This window comes from Dromiciops gliroides, chromosome 2 (genome assembly GCF_019393635.1).
Source record: "Dromiciops gliroides isolate mDroGli1 chromosome 2, mDroGli1.pri, whole genome shotgun sequence".
Classification (NCBI taxonomy): domain Eukaryota; kingdom Metazoa; phylum Chordata; class Mammalia; order Microbiotheria; family Microbiotheriidae; genus Dromiciops; species Dromiciops gliroides.
This window is the reverse complement of record NC_057862.1, coordinates 124458728-124471823: the sequence shown is the minus strand read 5'-3', so window position 1 is coordinate 124471823 and position 13096 is coordinate 124458728. Positions and strand designations below refer to the sequence as shown.

At 37.2% G+C, this 13096-nt stretch overlaps 1 pseudogene; it reads right to left on the bottom strand.

The window, feature by feature from the left end:
* Positions 1-11810: 11810 nt before the first annotated feature.
* LOC122737957 lies at positions 11811-12245 on the bottom strand (annotated as a pseudogene).
* Positions 12246-13096: the final 851 nt, after the last annotated feature.

Below are 13096 nucleotides of genomic sequence, written 5' to 3'. Positions count from 1 at the left end.
TCATTATTTCCCCAGTTTAGACAGTCACTGCACACATAAGGATCATGGCCCCTTTATGAGTTGGTAAAAAGTCTTCATAAGGTGCTATGACCAAGGAGAAAAATTCACCACACAATAGGAAATATTTTATGAACCTCTCCTTAGTTATACTGTCATTAGACTCATATTCAGAGCCTTTCCACATTGGTTGAAGTTTCCAGAGCTTATGTTCCATGCCCACCTCAGTAGGAAAGCAAGGAATGCAGAGGACCTGACATTCTCAAAGGTATGCCAGAAGTTTAGTCTTTAGCAGGGATGGGAAATTTAAAAGGCTTTGAGTGTCAGTTGGGTGATAGGTTGTGTGTATGTTGGGGGTGGGGTGCCTCAAGGGCATCACATCAAAAGGCTCTAAGGTCTTCCTAGATGAGCTACCCTAAGCTTGAATTACCTTACATATCATGTGGCTATGGCCACCTCATGAACCCGAAATGATGTCCTTACTTTTACCACTCAAACAGAGGTCACAATTCAATGGAAAAGCATCTAAGGAAAGAGCATGGTAAGAAAAGTACCAATATAATAAAATTGCCTTCTCCATAAAGCTGGAGCACCCAAAGGGAACATGGGTGACCAAGACAAAGACATGGAAGGGCACACATGTAGGCAAGGCATGTGGCAGGTGGACATGGGTGAAAGGACAATCATGTCTCTGAAGCAACAAGTGTGATGGTGTCTTCTGGAGATATAATTGTGCTACCCTAACTTGAACTGCTTCCCACAGGTTTCAGTCTCTTCTAAGAGCATAGTAATTGCTGGGCTCATGGACTTTTCAGATATAAATCCACACTGGTGTTTGGGCATTTCTGCTGAATGATGCCAGGCTTGGCTACGGGGCTTTCTATTCCCCATTAGTGTCTTCAGTTGGGGTCATTATCTGAGGTTCCACCTCTTCCCCATAAAAAGAAAATTTGGACACTTCCATTTCTTTATCTTAGAGCCTGGGGGCTTGAGCTATATTATGCCTCTTGTAGAAAGGCAAGGCCCTCACAACCTCAGATTAGAGAAAACTTTTTCATTTGCATGCTTTTTTTTCTCCCTAATAAAGGAAATGTCTCCCTAGAGCCTCTTTTGTAGTAAGTGTTTCCTCCCCATAAGAGAGACCTTACCCCAGGGTTGAAGCCTTTTGACACATAATAGTCATCCTACTAAGTAGTAGCTAAAGGCATTGACTGTTTTCAATCTCAACTTTGTGCTCACCAACAGCTTCTTCTCTGTCTGAAGTACTTCTCTAGCAAAAAGTTAGAAATCCCTTCTAATTCTCAGATTTTTGTCTAAATGATAAAATGAAACCATTGAACATCATTATAAAGGATGGCTTTCCAGAAATCCACCAAGGGCTGTTTGGTTATGAGGGTCCCCATTTCTCTTCATGCTAACATGCTCTTCTCTTCACTCATTCCACCGCTGTCTTAGGTCAGGTCCTCATCACCGCTCACCTCCAATAGTCTTTTTTTTTTTTTAATTTTTAGTGAGGCAATTGGGGTTAAGTGACTTGCCTAGGGTCACACAGCTAGTAAGTGTTAAGTGTCTGAGGTTGGATTTGAACTCAGGTACTCCCGACTCCAGGGCCGGTGCTCTATCCACTGCTCCACCTAGCTGCCCCCTCCAATAGTCTTTTAATTGGTCTTTTTGCCTCCAGCCTCTTCTCTCTTCCAGTCATCCTTTACACAATGATGAGCCACAGGCCTGATCATGTCACTCCTCTATTCAGTACTCTTCAGTGGTTCCCTATTACTTCTAAAATGAAATAAAACTCCACAGCTTATCCTTCAAAATGCTGGATGAGGTATAGGTTTTTTGGAAAGAAGATGGGTTGTGTTTTGGACCTGTGATGTTTGGGATGTTTCTTGGACTTCCTGTTAGAGATGTCCACCCTACCTTTTTGAATTTATTTCAAATTACACTTCATAAATTCTATAATCCAACCATACTGGATTTCTTGGTACTTCCTATTCATGACAATGTTTCCTACTTCGAAGACTTTGCATAAGCTATCCCCCATGCCTAAAGTACTCTTCACTTTCACCTCTTAAATTCTGAGATTCAGATCTAGTATCACTTCTTATGTAAACAAAAACTTTTCAAAAAAAGTTTGGTCTTTATATTCCTAATGCCTAGCCTAGTACCTGGCATACAATTGGTGATTCAATAAATATCTTTGGAATTGAATTAGTGAATTGACCTGGATAACAATAACAGCAACAAAAATAAGCTTCAAATACCTGGTTTCTGGATATATTCCTCTGCGTGTGTGTGTGTGTGTGTGTGTGTGCATGAGTAGCTGGTAAAACTAGAAAAATATGTCCTAGCCAATACAAACATTTTGATGCTCTCTCTGTGGAAATAGCCAAGATATTCTAGAGCCAGCTCAAATAAGCTCAAGCCAATTGGAGCTAATTGTTAAATTTCCCAATGTGTGTATTTACACCTTGGAAATTGGCAAAAGCTACAAATCCAGCTTTAATTTATTGTTTCTTTTATTGTTTAGACCTAAGAAAGTGATAATGTTAACAATGCAAATTAAACTTGTGTTTTCTATGTTGTTGTTTTTTGTTTTGTTTTATTTTGTTTTGTTGAAAGCTGCTTTTGTTTTTAAACATTTACTAGCACACCTGGTAGAGAGTCTATGTTCAGACAGATCAATAATAAGAAAAATATTCAACTAAGAAATATAGAGACGATTTTATGTAATAGAAAAAAAAACAGTAGAAAGGAAGCTGAAGTGACAAATTCTGGTACTTATTCTGCAACTAACTAATTTAGAAAAATTAGTTAAATACTTTTGGCCCTTGCTTTTTTATCTATAAATTTAATAATTTTCTTTTTAAAAAATTTTATTTCCAGTTTCAAAATTCCTCCCTTGCTTCACCCTCCTTTCCCCATTGAGAATGCAAGAAAAACAAAATTCAGTACAAATATATGTATATGTATGTGTTTGTGTATGTGTATGTGCATGTGTGTGTATACACACACACATACACACACACACATATATATATATATAAAACCATAAAAACCAAATACCTACATTAGCCATTCCCCCCAACCCCCCTTAAAAAAAGGAAAGGAAAAATAAACACATGCTTCAATCTGCACTTTGACTATTACTTCTCTATAGGAAGGTAGATATGTTTCATCATGAGACCTTTGTGTTGATCATAATTCCTAAGTTTTTCAGAGTTAATTGTCCTTAAAATATTGATGTTATTATATAAATTCTTCTCTTGATTCTACTATTTCCTTTGTATTATTCAATTTCATATGAGGCTTTCCACACCAGATTTTTCTAAAACCATTGCTTTCATCATTTCTTATAGAAAAATAATATTCATCACTTCGCATGCCATAACTTATTCAATAATTTTCCAATTGATTGGCATCCCTTTAATTTCCAATGCTTTGCTACCACAAAAAAGAGTGGCCATGAATATTTTTGTACAACTGGTAAATAATTTCCTCTTCTCAAACTACCACTGCTTTCCTCCCCTAATATCATAATATCTTATGTTTTGCCCAAATTCCCTTCCCCCTTCTATCTCCTAACAATGATCTCCACCTCTCCCACCTTTCCTTTTTAAATTTCCTGACATGGTAATAAAAATAATAATATTAATTGTAAGAGTAATAATAGATCATTTCCATATTTATTATTCTATGATATCATGAAGCCTCCACTTGAGATTCGGCAGTTTGGGGAGAATTGCAATTGCAGCAATTAGTCAAGAATGTCTTGCCAGGGCATTTCTGTATGGATGGGAAAATAATGAAAATAAAAAGAGATGATCAAGTTGGGTTGGCAGGGGGTGGGGGGGTGGGGATGGGGGATGGAAAGGCCATGGTAAGGAAAGTTAAAGAATAAAAACTACAGATTGTAATTGCAACCAGACTGGCCTCAATATAGGTCATGCCATATATAGACTGCATCCCCACCACATGTATGTGGGTGTATGTATTTTTTCCATTCTCACACATTTTCTGTAAAAGTTGCATATTTGAGATCCCTTCGACTACCTCATTCCCTTTTTAAGTTTGGAAGTATCTCAGCAGGCAAACTTTACAGAGCAAAAAACACTACAATTTGTAATTCTTAAGGAAGGTAAGCATTAACCACGGGTAAATTCAGACCTCTGTGTGTGTGTGTGTGTGTTTAAGGGAGTAGAGTGGGATAAGGGACAAGTTGACCTATTTCAGGCCAACTATAAATTCTACATTTTACCCAGTCAAGCCACTACAGGTAAGATAGAGAAAAAATACCAGGATTATTTTTTTTAATGAAAAATGGTCAGGTTTTGACTAAGTCACATTCTGGGGGGAAATACTGCTTTGAATTCAGGCTAATGTGAGATCTTGGCCACAACTGACTGAGAACTCTTCTGCATAACTCTTGCCATTTCATAGAGGGCTTGTCTCCTCCAGGGTTTTGCCCATGAATGATTTACCACACAGTAACTAGAATTCCCAATTTGAATGTTGGCTAGGAAAATACTGAAACATTGAACCATCCTTTACTGTCTTTTAGCACCAGCTAGTCTATTAGACTGGCTTCAGGCAGGGTCATAAACTGGCCTAGATATAGGACAATGTATCAAACTTGTAGAAATCCTTTTCTCTACTCAATACAATTGAACAATAATTTAATGCAAACAAACATTAATGCTTAGCCTAGTGCTCTATACAGAGTACTAAGGTAAATATAAAGCTTAGTTAAAACATAGCCCTTGTTCTGATTAATTTTACAGTCTAGCAGTGAGATATGACTCACATGGATAACTAAAATATAAAACATTTCACACATTTAAATTCCTATTTGGGGTTAATAATAAAAGGGGAAGAAGATTGTTACTGACTGGGAGGACAGATGTGAGAGGATGTAGAGAGTATAAAAAGGATCAATTAATTAGAAATATTTATTAAGTGCCTACCATATGCCAGACACTCTACTAGGCATGGAGGATATGAAGAAAATAAAGTAAATTATTCATCCTCACAAGGAAGCTAAATTATATACAGTTTTAGTAACTAGATTATGAGAGGTAAGGGCAAGAGAAAAGACCAGGTTTACAACATATTCTGAAAGATGGGAGACTGAATAAGAATAACAGTGATATAAAATAATGTTTTCAGAAGCAAAAGAAATATGCTATTTCTAAAAGTTGGGGTTTTATTTACTTGTGGGATATCCCAGGTAGAGACATCCTATATGAAACTGGACATGAGGGCCTGAAGATCAAAAGGAAGATCAAGACTGGTGACAGAGATTTGGCAATCTTTTATAAATAGATGAGAGCTGAAGTCATGGGAATAAATAAATTTATTAACAAAAACAAGAAGAGAAGAAAGGAATCAATGGATTCAGAGACTGGAAGGTGAAAAGTTAGTGAAAGGCCAAGAAGCTTAAGGAACACTATAAGGCATAATCAGAAAGATCATAACAACTCATCTAGACATTCTAACATCTTTAAAAATCCTACAAACACATTTAGGAGGGCCTTAGAGGTTACCAACTACCACCCACTCATTATACAGGGTGAGAAAATGGAAATTCAGAGATAGTAAGTAACTATTCATCTTCCTCTCCACTTAATATCTGTTACTTGCCATCACCATTCCACATTATCATGTTCATTTATTCTTTTTTTTGTTTGTTAATTTTTTTAGTTTAATTTTTTATTGAATAGAATTTTATTTTCCAAAATATATGTAAAAACAAATTTTAACATCAATTTTTTTTAAACTTTGTGTTCTAACTTCTCTTCCTCCTCCATTCCCACCCCCACCCACTAGAACTCAAGCATTTCAAAATAAGTGATACATGAGTAGTCATGGAAAATATTCCCACATAAGCTAGGTTGTGAGAGAAAACAGTAAAAAAAAAAATCAGATTGAGGAATTGTCAAAGAGGAGAAAAAATTTTTTTTAAAAATGTGTTTCCATCTGTTTTCAGATATTATCAGTTCTTTCTCTGTAGATGGGTTGCCATTTTCATAAGTCCTTCAGGGTTATATTGGATCATTGCCTTGCAGAAAATAACCACATGCTTCCCAGCAGATCATCTCACACTATTGCTGTTATTTTGTATACAGTACATTTCCCTCTGCTTCAGTTCATGTAGGTCTTTCCAGGTTTTTCTGATAGTATCCTGTTCATCATAACCTGTATGCAGTACCTTAAACTTGACAGAGAATTTTCTTCATAATAGCCCAGCAAGGTAGGTACCATACGTTTTGCCATTATAATCAATCATCATAATTATTTCCCTCCATCCTATTCCCTTCCCTTGATATTTACTCCATTTTCTATCTTCTTTTAACCTATTCCTCCTCAAAAGTGTTTTACTTCTGACTGTCCCCTCCCCTATTTTGCACTCCCCTTTTTTCCCCTTCCTTCCTTATCCTCTTCCCCTCCTACTTTCCTGTAGGATTAAATAGATTACTCCTCCCAACTGGGTGTGAATATTATTCCCTCCTAGAGCCACCTCTGATGAGTTTAACGTCTTTGAGCTAATTCTGTTTTCTAAATTTTCTTCCTCCCTCCCTCCTCAACCCTCCCTATAAAATCAAGCAATTCAATATGTCATATTTGTGCCGTAATGCAGAACATCTTCACCTTCCTTGAAAGTGTTTTGCTTTTTACTTCTCTCTCCTTCAATCTGCCTTTCTCTCCTTCCCCTCTTCCCCCACCCCCATTATCTCCCTCCCCTCCCTCAGGGCAAAAATATATTGCTATATTTACTTGAGTATATAAGTTTGTCCTTCTTTGAACCAATTCTGATGACATTAAGGTTCACTCACTTCCCAATTCCTTCTGCTCCCCTCCATAAGTTTTTTTCTTGTTTCCTTCATGTGAACTACCTCTCCCCACACCATCTCTCCCCTTCCCCCTCTGCCAGTCTATTTCTCCTACACCTCAACCCTATTTTAAAGATGTCATCATGGGTTAGTTAGGTGGCACAGTGGGCAATGCACCATCCCTGGACCCAGGAGGCCCCAAGCCCAAATATGGCCCCAGATATAAGACATCCCACCCTGTCTGCCCCCAAAGAACAAAGAATAAATGCTTTACAGATACCATCCTTTCGTATTCAGTTCAGACCTGTGTCCTCTGTGAATTCCTTACTGAGATAGTTCTTATGAGTTCAAAGTATTATCTTTGCATGCAGGAATATAAACAGTTTGACCTTTTAATATCCCTCATGAAGTCTTTTTCCTGTTTACGTTTTTATGCTTCTCCAGGGTCTTGTATTAGAAAGTCAAATTTTCTATTCCGTTCAGGTCTTTTCATAGCAAATGCCTGAAAGTCCTCTTTCTCATTGAAATTCCATTTTTGCCTCAGAAAGATTATACACAGTTTTGCTGGGTACATAATTTTTGGCTGTAGTCCCAGTTCCTTTGCCCTCTAGAATATCATATTCCATGCCCTCCAGTCCTTTAATATAGAAGCTGCTAAATCTTGCTTTATCCTTATTGGAGCTCCACAGTATTTGAATTCCTTTTTTCTAGCTGCTTGCAATATTTTCTCCTTCACCTGGGAGTTCTAGAATTTGGCTATAATATTCCTGGAGGTTTTCCTTTTGGGACCTCTTTCAGAAGGTGATCAGTGGATTCTTTCAATTTATATTTTACCTTCTGCTTCTAGAATATCAGGGCAATTTTCTCTGATAATCTCTTGGAGGACGGTGTCTAAACTCTTGTTTAGGTCATGGTTTTCAGGTAGTCCAATGATTTTCAAATTATCTCTCCTAGATGTATTTTCCAGATCAGCAGTTTTTCTAAGGAGATATTCCACATTGCCCTCTACTTTTTAATTCAATTGGATTTGTTTTACTGTGTCTTGGTTTCTCACAAGGTCACTAGCTTCCATTTTGTTCATTCCTAATTCTTAGGCAATTATTTTCATCAGACAGTTTTTTAATCTCCTTTTCCATTTGGCTTTTTAAACTGTTGAAGTGGCCATGATTACTCATAAGCCAGGCAGGCTGAGAAGAAGCCCAATCACCCCCTGGGCCATGCTGTAGTATGAACAGTATGTCCTGGAAGCAGCACTACACTTTAAGAAGGAGTAAAAAGCCAAGAAATAGTAAGCCAGGATGAGTAGGCAAAGAAAGCAGAAGACCATCGAAAACTTCTTTGGGGGAAAAGTAGACCACAATACAACCTCAGAAGAAGTTAACAACAGAGTCAAAGCTCCAATATCCAAAGCTTCCAAGAAAAATATGAACTGGTCTCAGACTATGGAAGCTCTCAAAAGGGACTTTGAAGAGAAAGTAGGAGAGATAGAAGGAAGAGAGGAAAGAATGGAAAGAGAAGTGAGAGCAATGCAGGAGAGTCATGAGAAAAAAAGTCAACAGTTTGAAAAGCCAAATGGAAAAGGAGATTCATTTACTCTTAGTTGGGTTTTGTTTTTGAATCAATTATTTATTTTTTTAACATTAAAAAAAATGAGATACCAATTCTCTTCCTTCCTCTAGCACTTCCCCCATTCACTGAGAAGGAAAGCAATATAATACCCATTACACATATAAAATCTTGCAAAACATATTTCCATAATAGCCATGTGGCAAATAGAAAGAAAAATAAAGTGAGACAATTATATTTTAATTTGCACTCAGAGTTAATCAGTTCTCTCTCTGGAGCAATAGCATTTTTCATCATGAGTCTTTCTAAATTGACTTGGATCATTATATTGATCAGACTAGCCAAGTCTGTTACTGTTGATCGACATTATATTATTGCTGGTATTATACACTGGGATCTTCTGGTTCTTCTCTTTACTTTGTATCAGTTCATATAAGTATTTCAGGTTTTTCTGAAACCAAAACCCTTGTCATTCCTTATAACACAATAGCCTTCTTTCTATCATAATCATGAATCACAACTTGTTCAGTCCTTCCCAAACTGATGAGCATCCTCTTAATTTCCAACTTTTGCCACCAAAAAAAAAAAAAAAAAGAGCTGCTATAAATATTTTTGTACCTATAAGTACTTTTCCTTTTTTCCATTTCTTTGGGATACATACCTATAAGTGTTAGTGCTGTTTTAAAGGGTATACATGGGGCAGCTAGGTGGTACAGTGCATAATGCACCATCCCTGGATTCAGGAAGACCTGAGTTCAAATCCAGCCTCAGACACTTGATATTTACTAGCTGTGTGACCCTGGGCATGTCACTTAACCCTCATTGCCCCACAAAAAAACAAACAACAAAAATAAAATAAAAAATAAATGGTATGCACAATTTTATACCCCTTTTAGCATAGTTCCATATTGTTCTCCAGAATAGTTGGACTAGTTCACAACTCCAACAGCAGCCCATTAGTGTACTTATTTTACAACAACCTCTCTAGCATTTGCCATTTCTGATTTGTGTGAGGTAGTACCCCAGTTTTAATCTGTATTTCTTTAATAAATAGTGATTTAGAACATTTTTTCAAATAAATGACTATAGTTTTGATTTCTTCTTTTGAGAAGTGCTTGTTCATATACCATGATCATTTGTTAATTGAGGAATGGCTCTTATTTTTATAAATTTGACAGTTCCCTACATATTTGAGAAATGAGGCCTGTAATTTTTAAAATATTGCTTCATTATCTCCAGTTCCTTTTAACAAAATGTAGTTTCCTATTTTTCTCCTTTAATTAGGTCTATTTTTGCTTTTGCTTTCTCTGAGATTGTGTATGTTAACTGCCTTTTTCACATAGCTGAAGCATAATAGATTCTGCTCTAGTCCATTATTTTAACTATGTGTCTTTCTGTTTCCAGTGTGTTTTTTTGTGAACAACATATTGTTAGAATCTAGTTTCTAATCCATTTTTCCCTCCCCTTCCATTTTATGGGTGAGTTCATTTACTTTTTTTTATTCACAGTTATTATTACTGTATATTTTGCTGCACCCTCTTTTCCTCTGTTTATCCTTCACTATCTCTTTTACTCTGTCTCATGTCAAGTCCATTTTGCTCTTGACCACTGCCTTCCTTAATCTACCTACCCTTTTATCTCTCCCCACTCCATTTTTTATCCCTTTCCTCTCCTATTTCCTTATTGGGAAAGAGTATTTCATACCAAATTGAGTTTGTGTGTCTGTGTATATGTGTGTGTTTCATCTTTGAACCAATTTTACTGAGTGTGAGATTCGGGGATTGTTTCCCACCTCCTCCTTTCCTCTCCATGATAAAAGCTTTTCCTTATGAACTTATTTGTGAGGTAATTTTCTCCATTCTTCCTTTCCTTTCCCCTGTCTACCTGTGCATTCCTATTTCTCACCCCTTTCTTGATTTTTGAAATCATCCCAACATAGTAAACTCATACCCATGCCTTCCCTTTATGTAGTCTCCTTCTAACTACCATAATAATAATGATAATTATATATATGATAATAATTATAAAGTTCTTATGAATTTTATATACTTATCATGACTTTCAGGCAGTTCAATATTTCTTAAATTATCTATCCTCATTCTATATTCTGGGTCAATTATTTTTCCAATGATATATTTCAATCTTTTTTCATTCTTGTGACTTTGTTTCTTGATGTATCATGACATAATTAACCTCCATTTGAGCAATTTTAATTTTTATGGAATTTTTGTGGTTCTCCTCCCCCCCCCCCCAGTGCTTTTAAACATCTTTTTCCATTTGGCAAATTCTGCTTTTTGAAGAGTTCTTTTCTTTAGAGAATGTTATGCTTCTTTTCACCATTAGACCTATTCTGTTTTTTAAGGTCTTATTTTTCTCAATATTCTTGTGTCTCTTTTACCAAGCTGTTAATTTTCTTTTCATATTTTTATATCACTCTAAATTATTTTCCCATTTTTTTCTCAACCACTTTTATTGCTTTAACTTTTTCAGAAATTTCTGTTGGGTGTATATCCATTTCATATTTTTACTTTGAAGATTTAGTTGTAATTGTTTTCATGTTGTTTTCTTCTTCTGAGTTTGAGTCTTAGTCTTCCCTGCCACCATTGGAGCTTCTTAGACTCAAACTCTTTTTCTTGTTTGCTCATTTTCACAGACTATTTCTTGACTTTGAATTAGATGTTCAATTTTAATTCAGGTTACCTGGTGTTGGGGAGGTAGTATCCCAAACCTCAGATTTTTTTTTTTTGAATTGCTGTTTTCAGAATTAGTTCTGGAGTTTTCAAGTTTTTGGTGCTTCTAAGATGATGCAATCTGGAGAGATTGTGGTCACTGCCCTTCTGGTCTGTACTGTTGTCTTTACCCCAGAAAAATCTCTGTTCTTTTGTAGCCACAAGTTCTAATGCTCATCTTGGCACTGAAACTATAACAAGGTTCCCTGTTCCCTTGTACCTGCAAGCACTAGTCCTTCTCTTGTCCTTGAAACTGTGATCAAGGGGCAGCTAGGTGGCGCAGTGGATAGAGCACCGGCCCTGGAGTCAGGAGTACCTGAGTTCAAATCCGGCCTTAGACACTTAACACTTACTAGCTGTGTGACCCTGGGCAAGTCACTTAACCCTAATTGCCTCACTAAAAAAAAAAAAAAAAGAAAAAAGAAACTGTGATCAAGGCCCCTGATTCCTTGTGACTGACCACAGGCCTCCCTGTCCTTAAACTGTGACCCAGAACTGTATATGGGCAACATTTACTAATAAGCTTCAGTTATACCCAGTGCCAGTAAAGGGTTTCCTGTAACCTTTTTCTTTCTTTTTTTTCTGAAGACACAATACAACTTTCTTAAAGGATTTAGTCATCACATGTACAATTTACAAAGACACCCCATATCTGATAACAAAATTGGAGCTTTACTCTCAGTTGGGTCTACTTGTAAGGTGTTGAAGGTGAGACCCATTCCTGAATCTTCTTTTGGGTAATAGAATAGGAAACATACAGTTCAGGAGCACCACTCAGGTTGAATTTGTGGTTCTTCCAAATGAACTAATGGGAAGTTAGTGGGACAGTTATTGGAGGGTCGTCAGTCATGAAGTCGAGCCAACAATGCCTTTCAGGGGACATCATGCTTCCATACACATCCCAGAATGTATTTTTGCCATTCATTTCAGTGGTGTAGATAATCCATCGATGTAGACCAAAAAAACTTTAGTCTTCATAGTATTTATTTTCATATTTGTCTTCTCCCACTGAGGTGCCAACCCTCACATCATTTACCCTGAAGAGCTGGAGCACATAGCCAAAGATACTTCCGTGCCCACTTACATACCTAAGCCCCCAGCCCAACACCTGAAAGTACTCCATCTAGCCTCCACCTTCACCTCCACCTCACCAAAAGCTCCAGTGTACTCACTCCTGTAAGCTTTTTCTGACCAGCTGTCCAACCCTTTTACCATCTCTGGGCTGAGAGCTTCTGAAACTGCTGCTGATGCCTGTCATCACCTACAAGTCCCACTCCTGATGCTAGAGCTGTGTGTGCTCTGGGCCAGTTCACATTGGGTGTCTGCTGACCTGCTAAATTGTGTTATGTGGAAAACTGTCTCACCTTAACATTCTCTTGGCTCTGTCATTACAGAATTTGATTTAAGGTATTGTGTTTTGTTTTGTTTTGTTTTTTAAGTGAGGCAATTGGGATTAAGTGACTTGCCCAGGGTCACACAGCCAGCAAGTGTTAAGTATCTGAGGCCGGATTTGAACTCAGGTCCTCCTGACTCTAGGGCCAGTGCTCTATCCACTGTGCCACCTAGCTGCCCCTTAAGGTATTGTTTTAAAATTGTTTGGATGGAATTGTTGGGAGAGCTTTGCTGAATTGCTGCTTTTACTCTGCCATCTTGGCTCTGCTCCTCCCCCCCAAGTTGGAGTTTGATCTTTCATGATGCCTCTATTTTAATTAGTGTCTCTGCTAGCTTTCTCTTTTATTCTCTATACCCACAAAGTTCTAGTACAGATTACATCTATTCTTCCAGTCTAAATGGCAACAATCTATGACCTCATATGCCAAAACCAAAGCATAGAACACAAGTGTTCTGTTCCAAGCAGCACTTCTAGTGGACTCTACCTAATTCAACACCCATTTGTATTTCATTGGGTAAATTATAGACTGATTTTCTTTTGTGTCTTTTTAAATCCCCAAACGTATCCTCTCCTCTTCCACC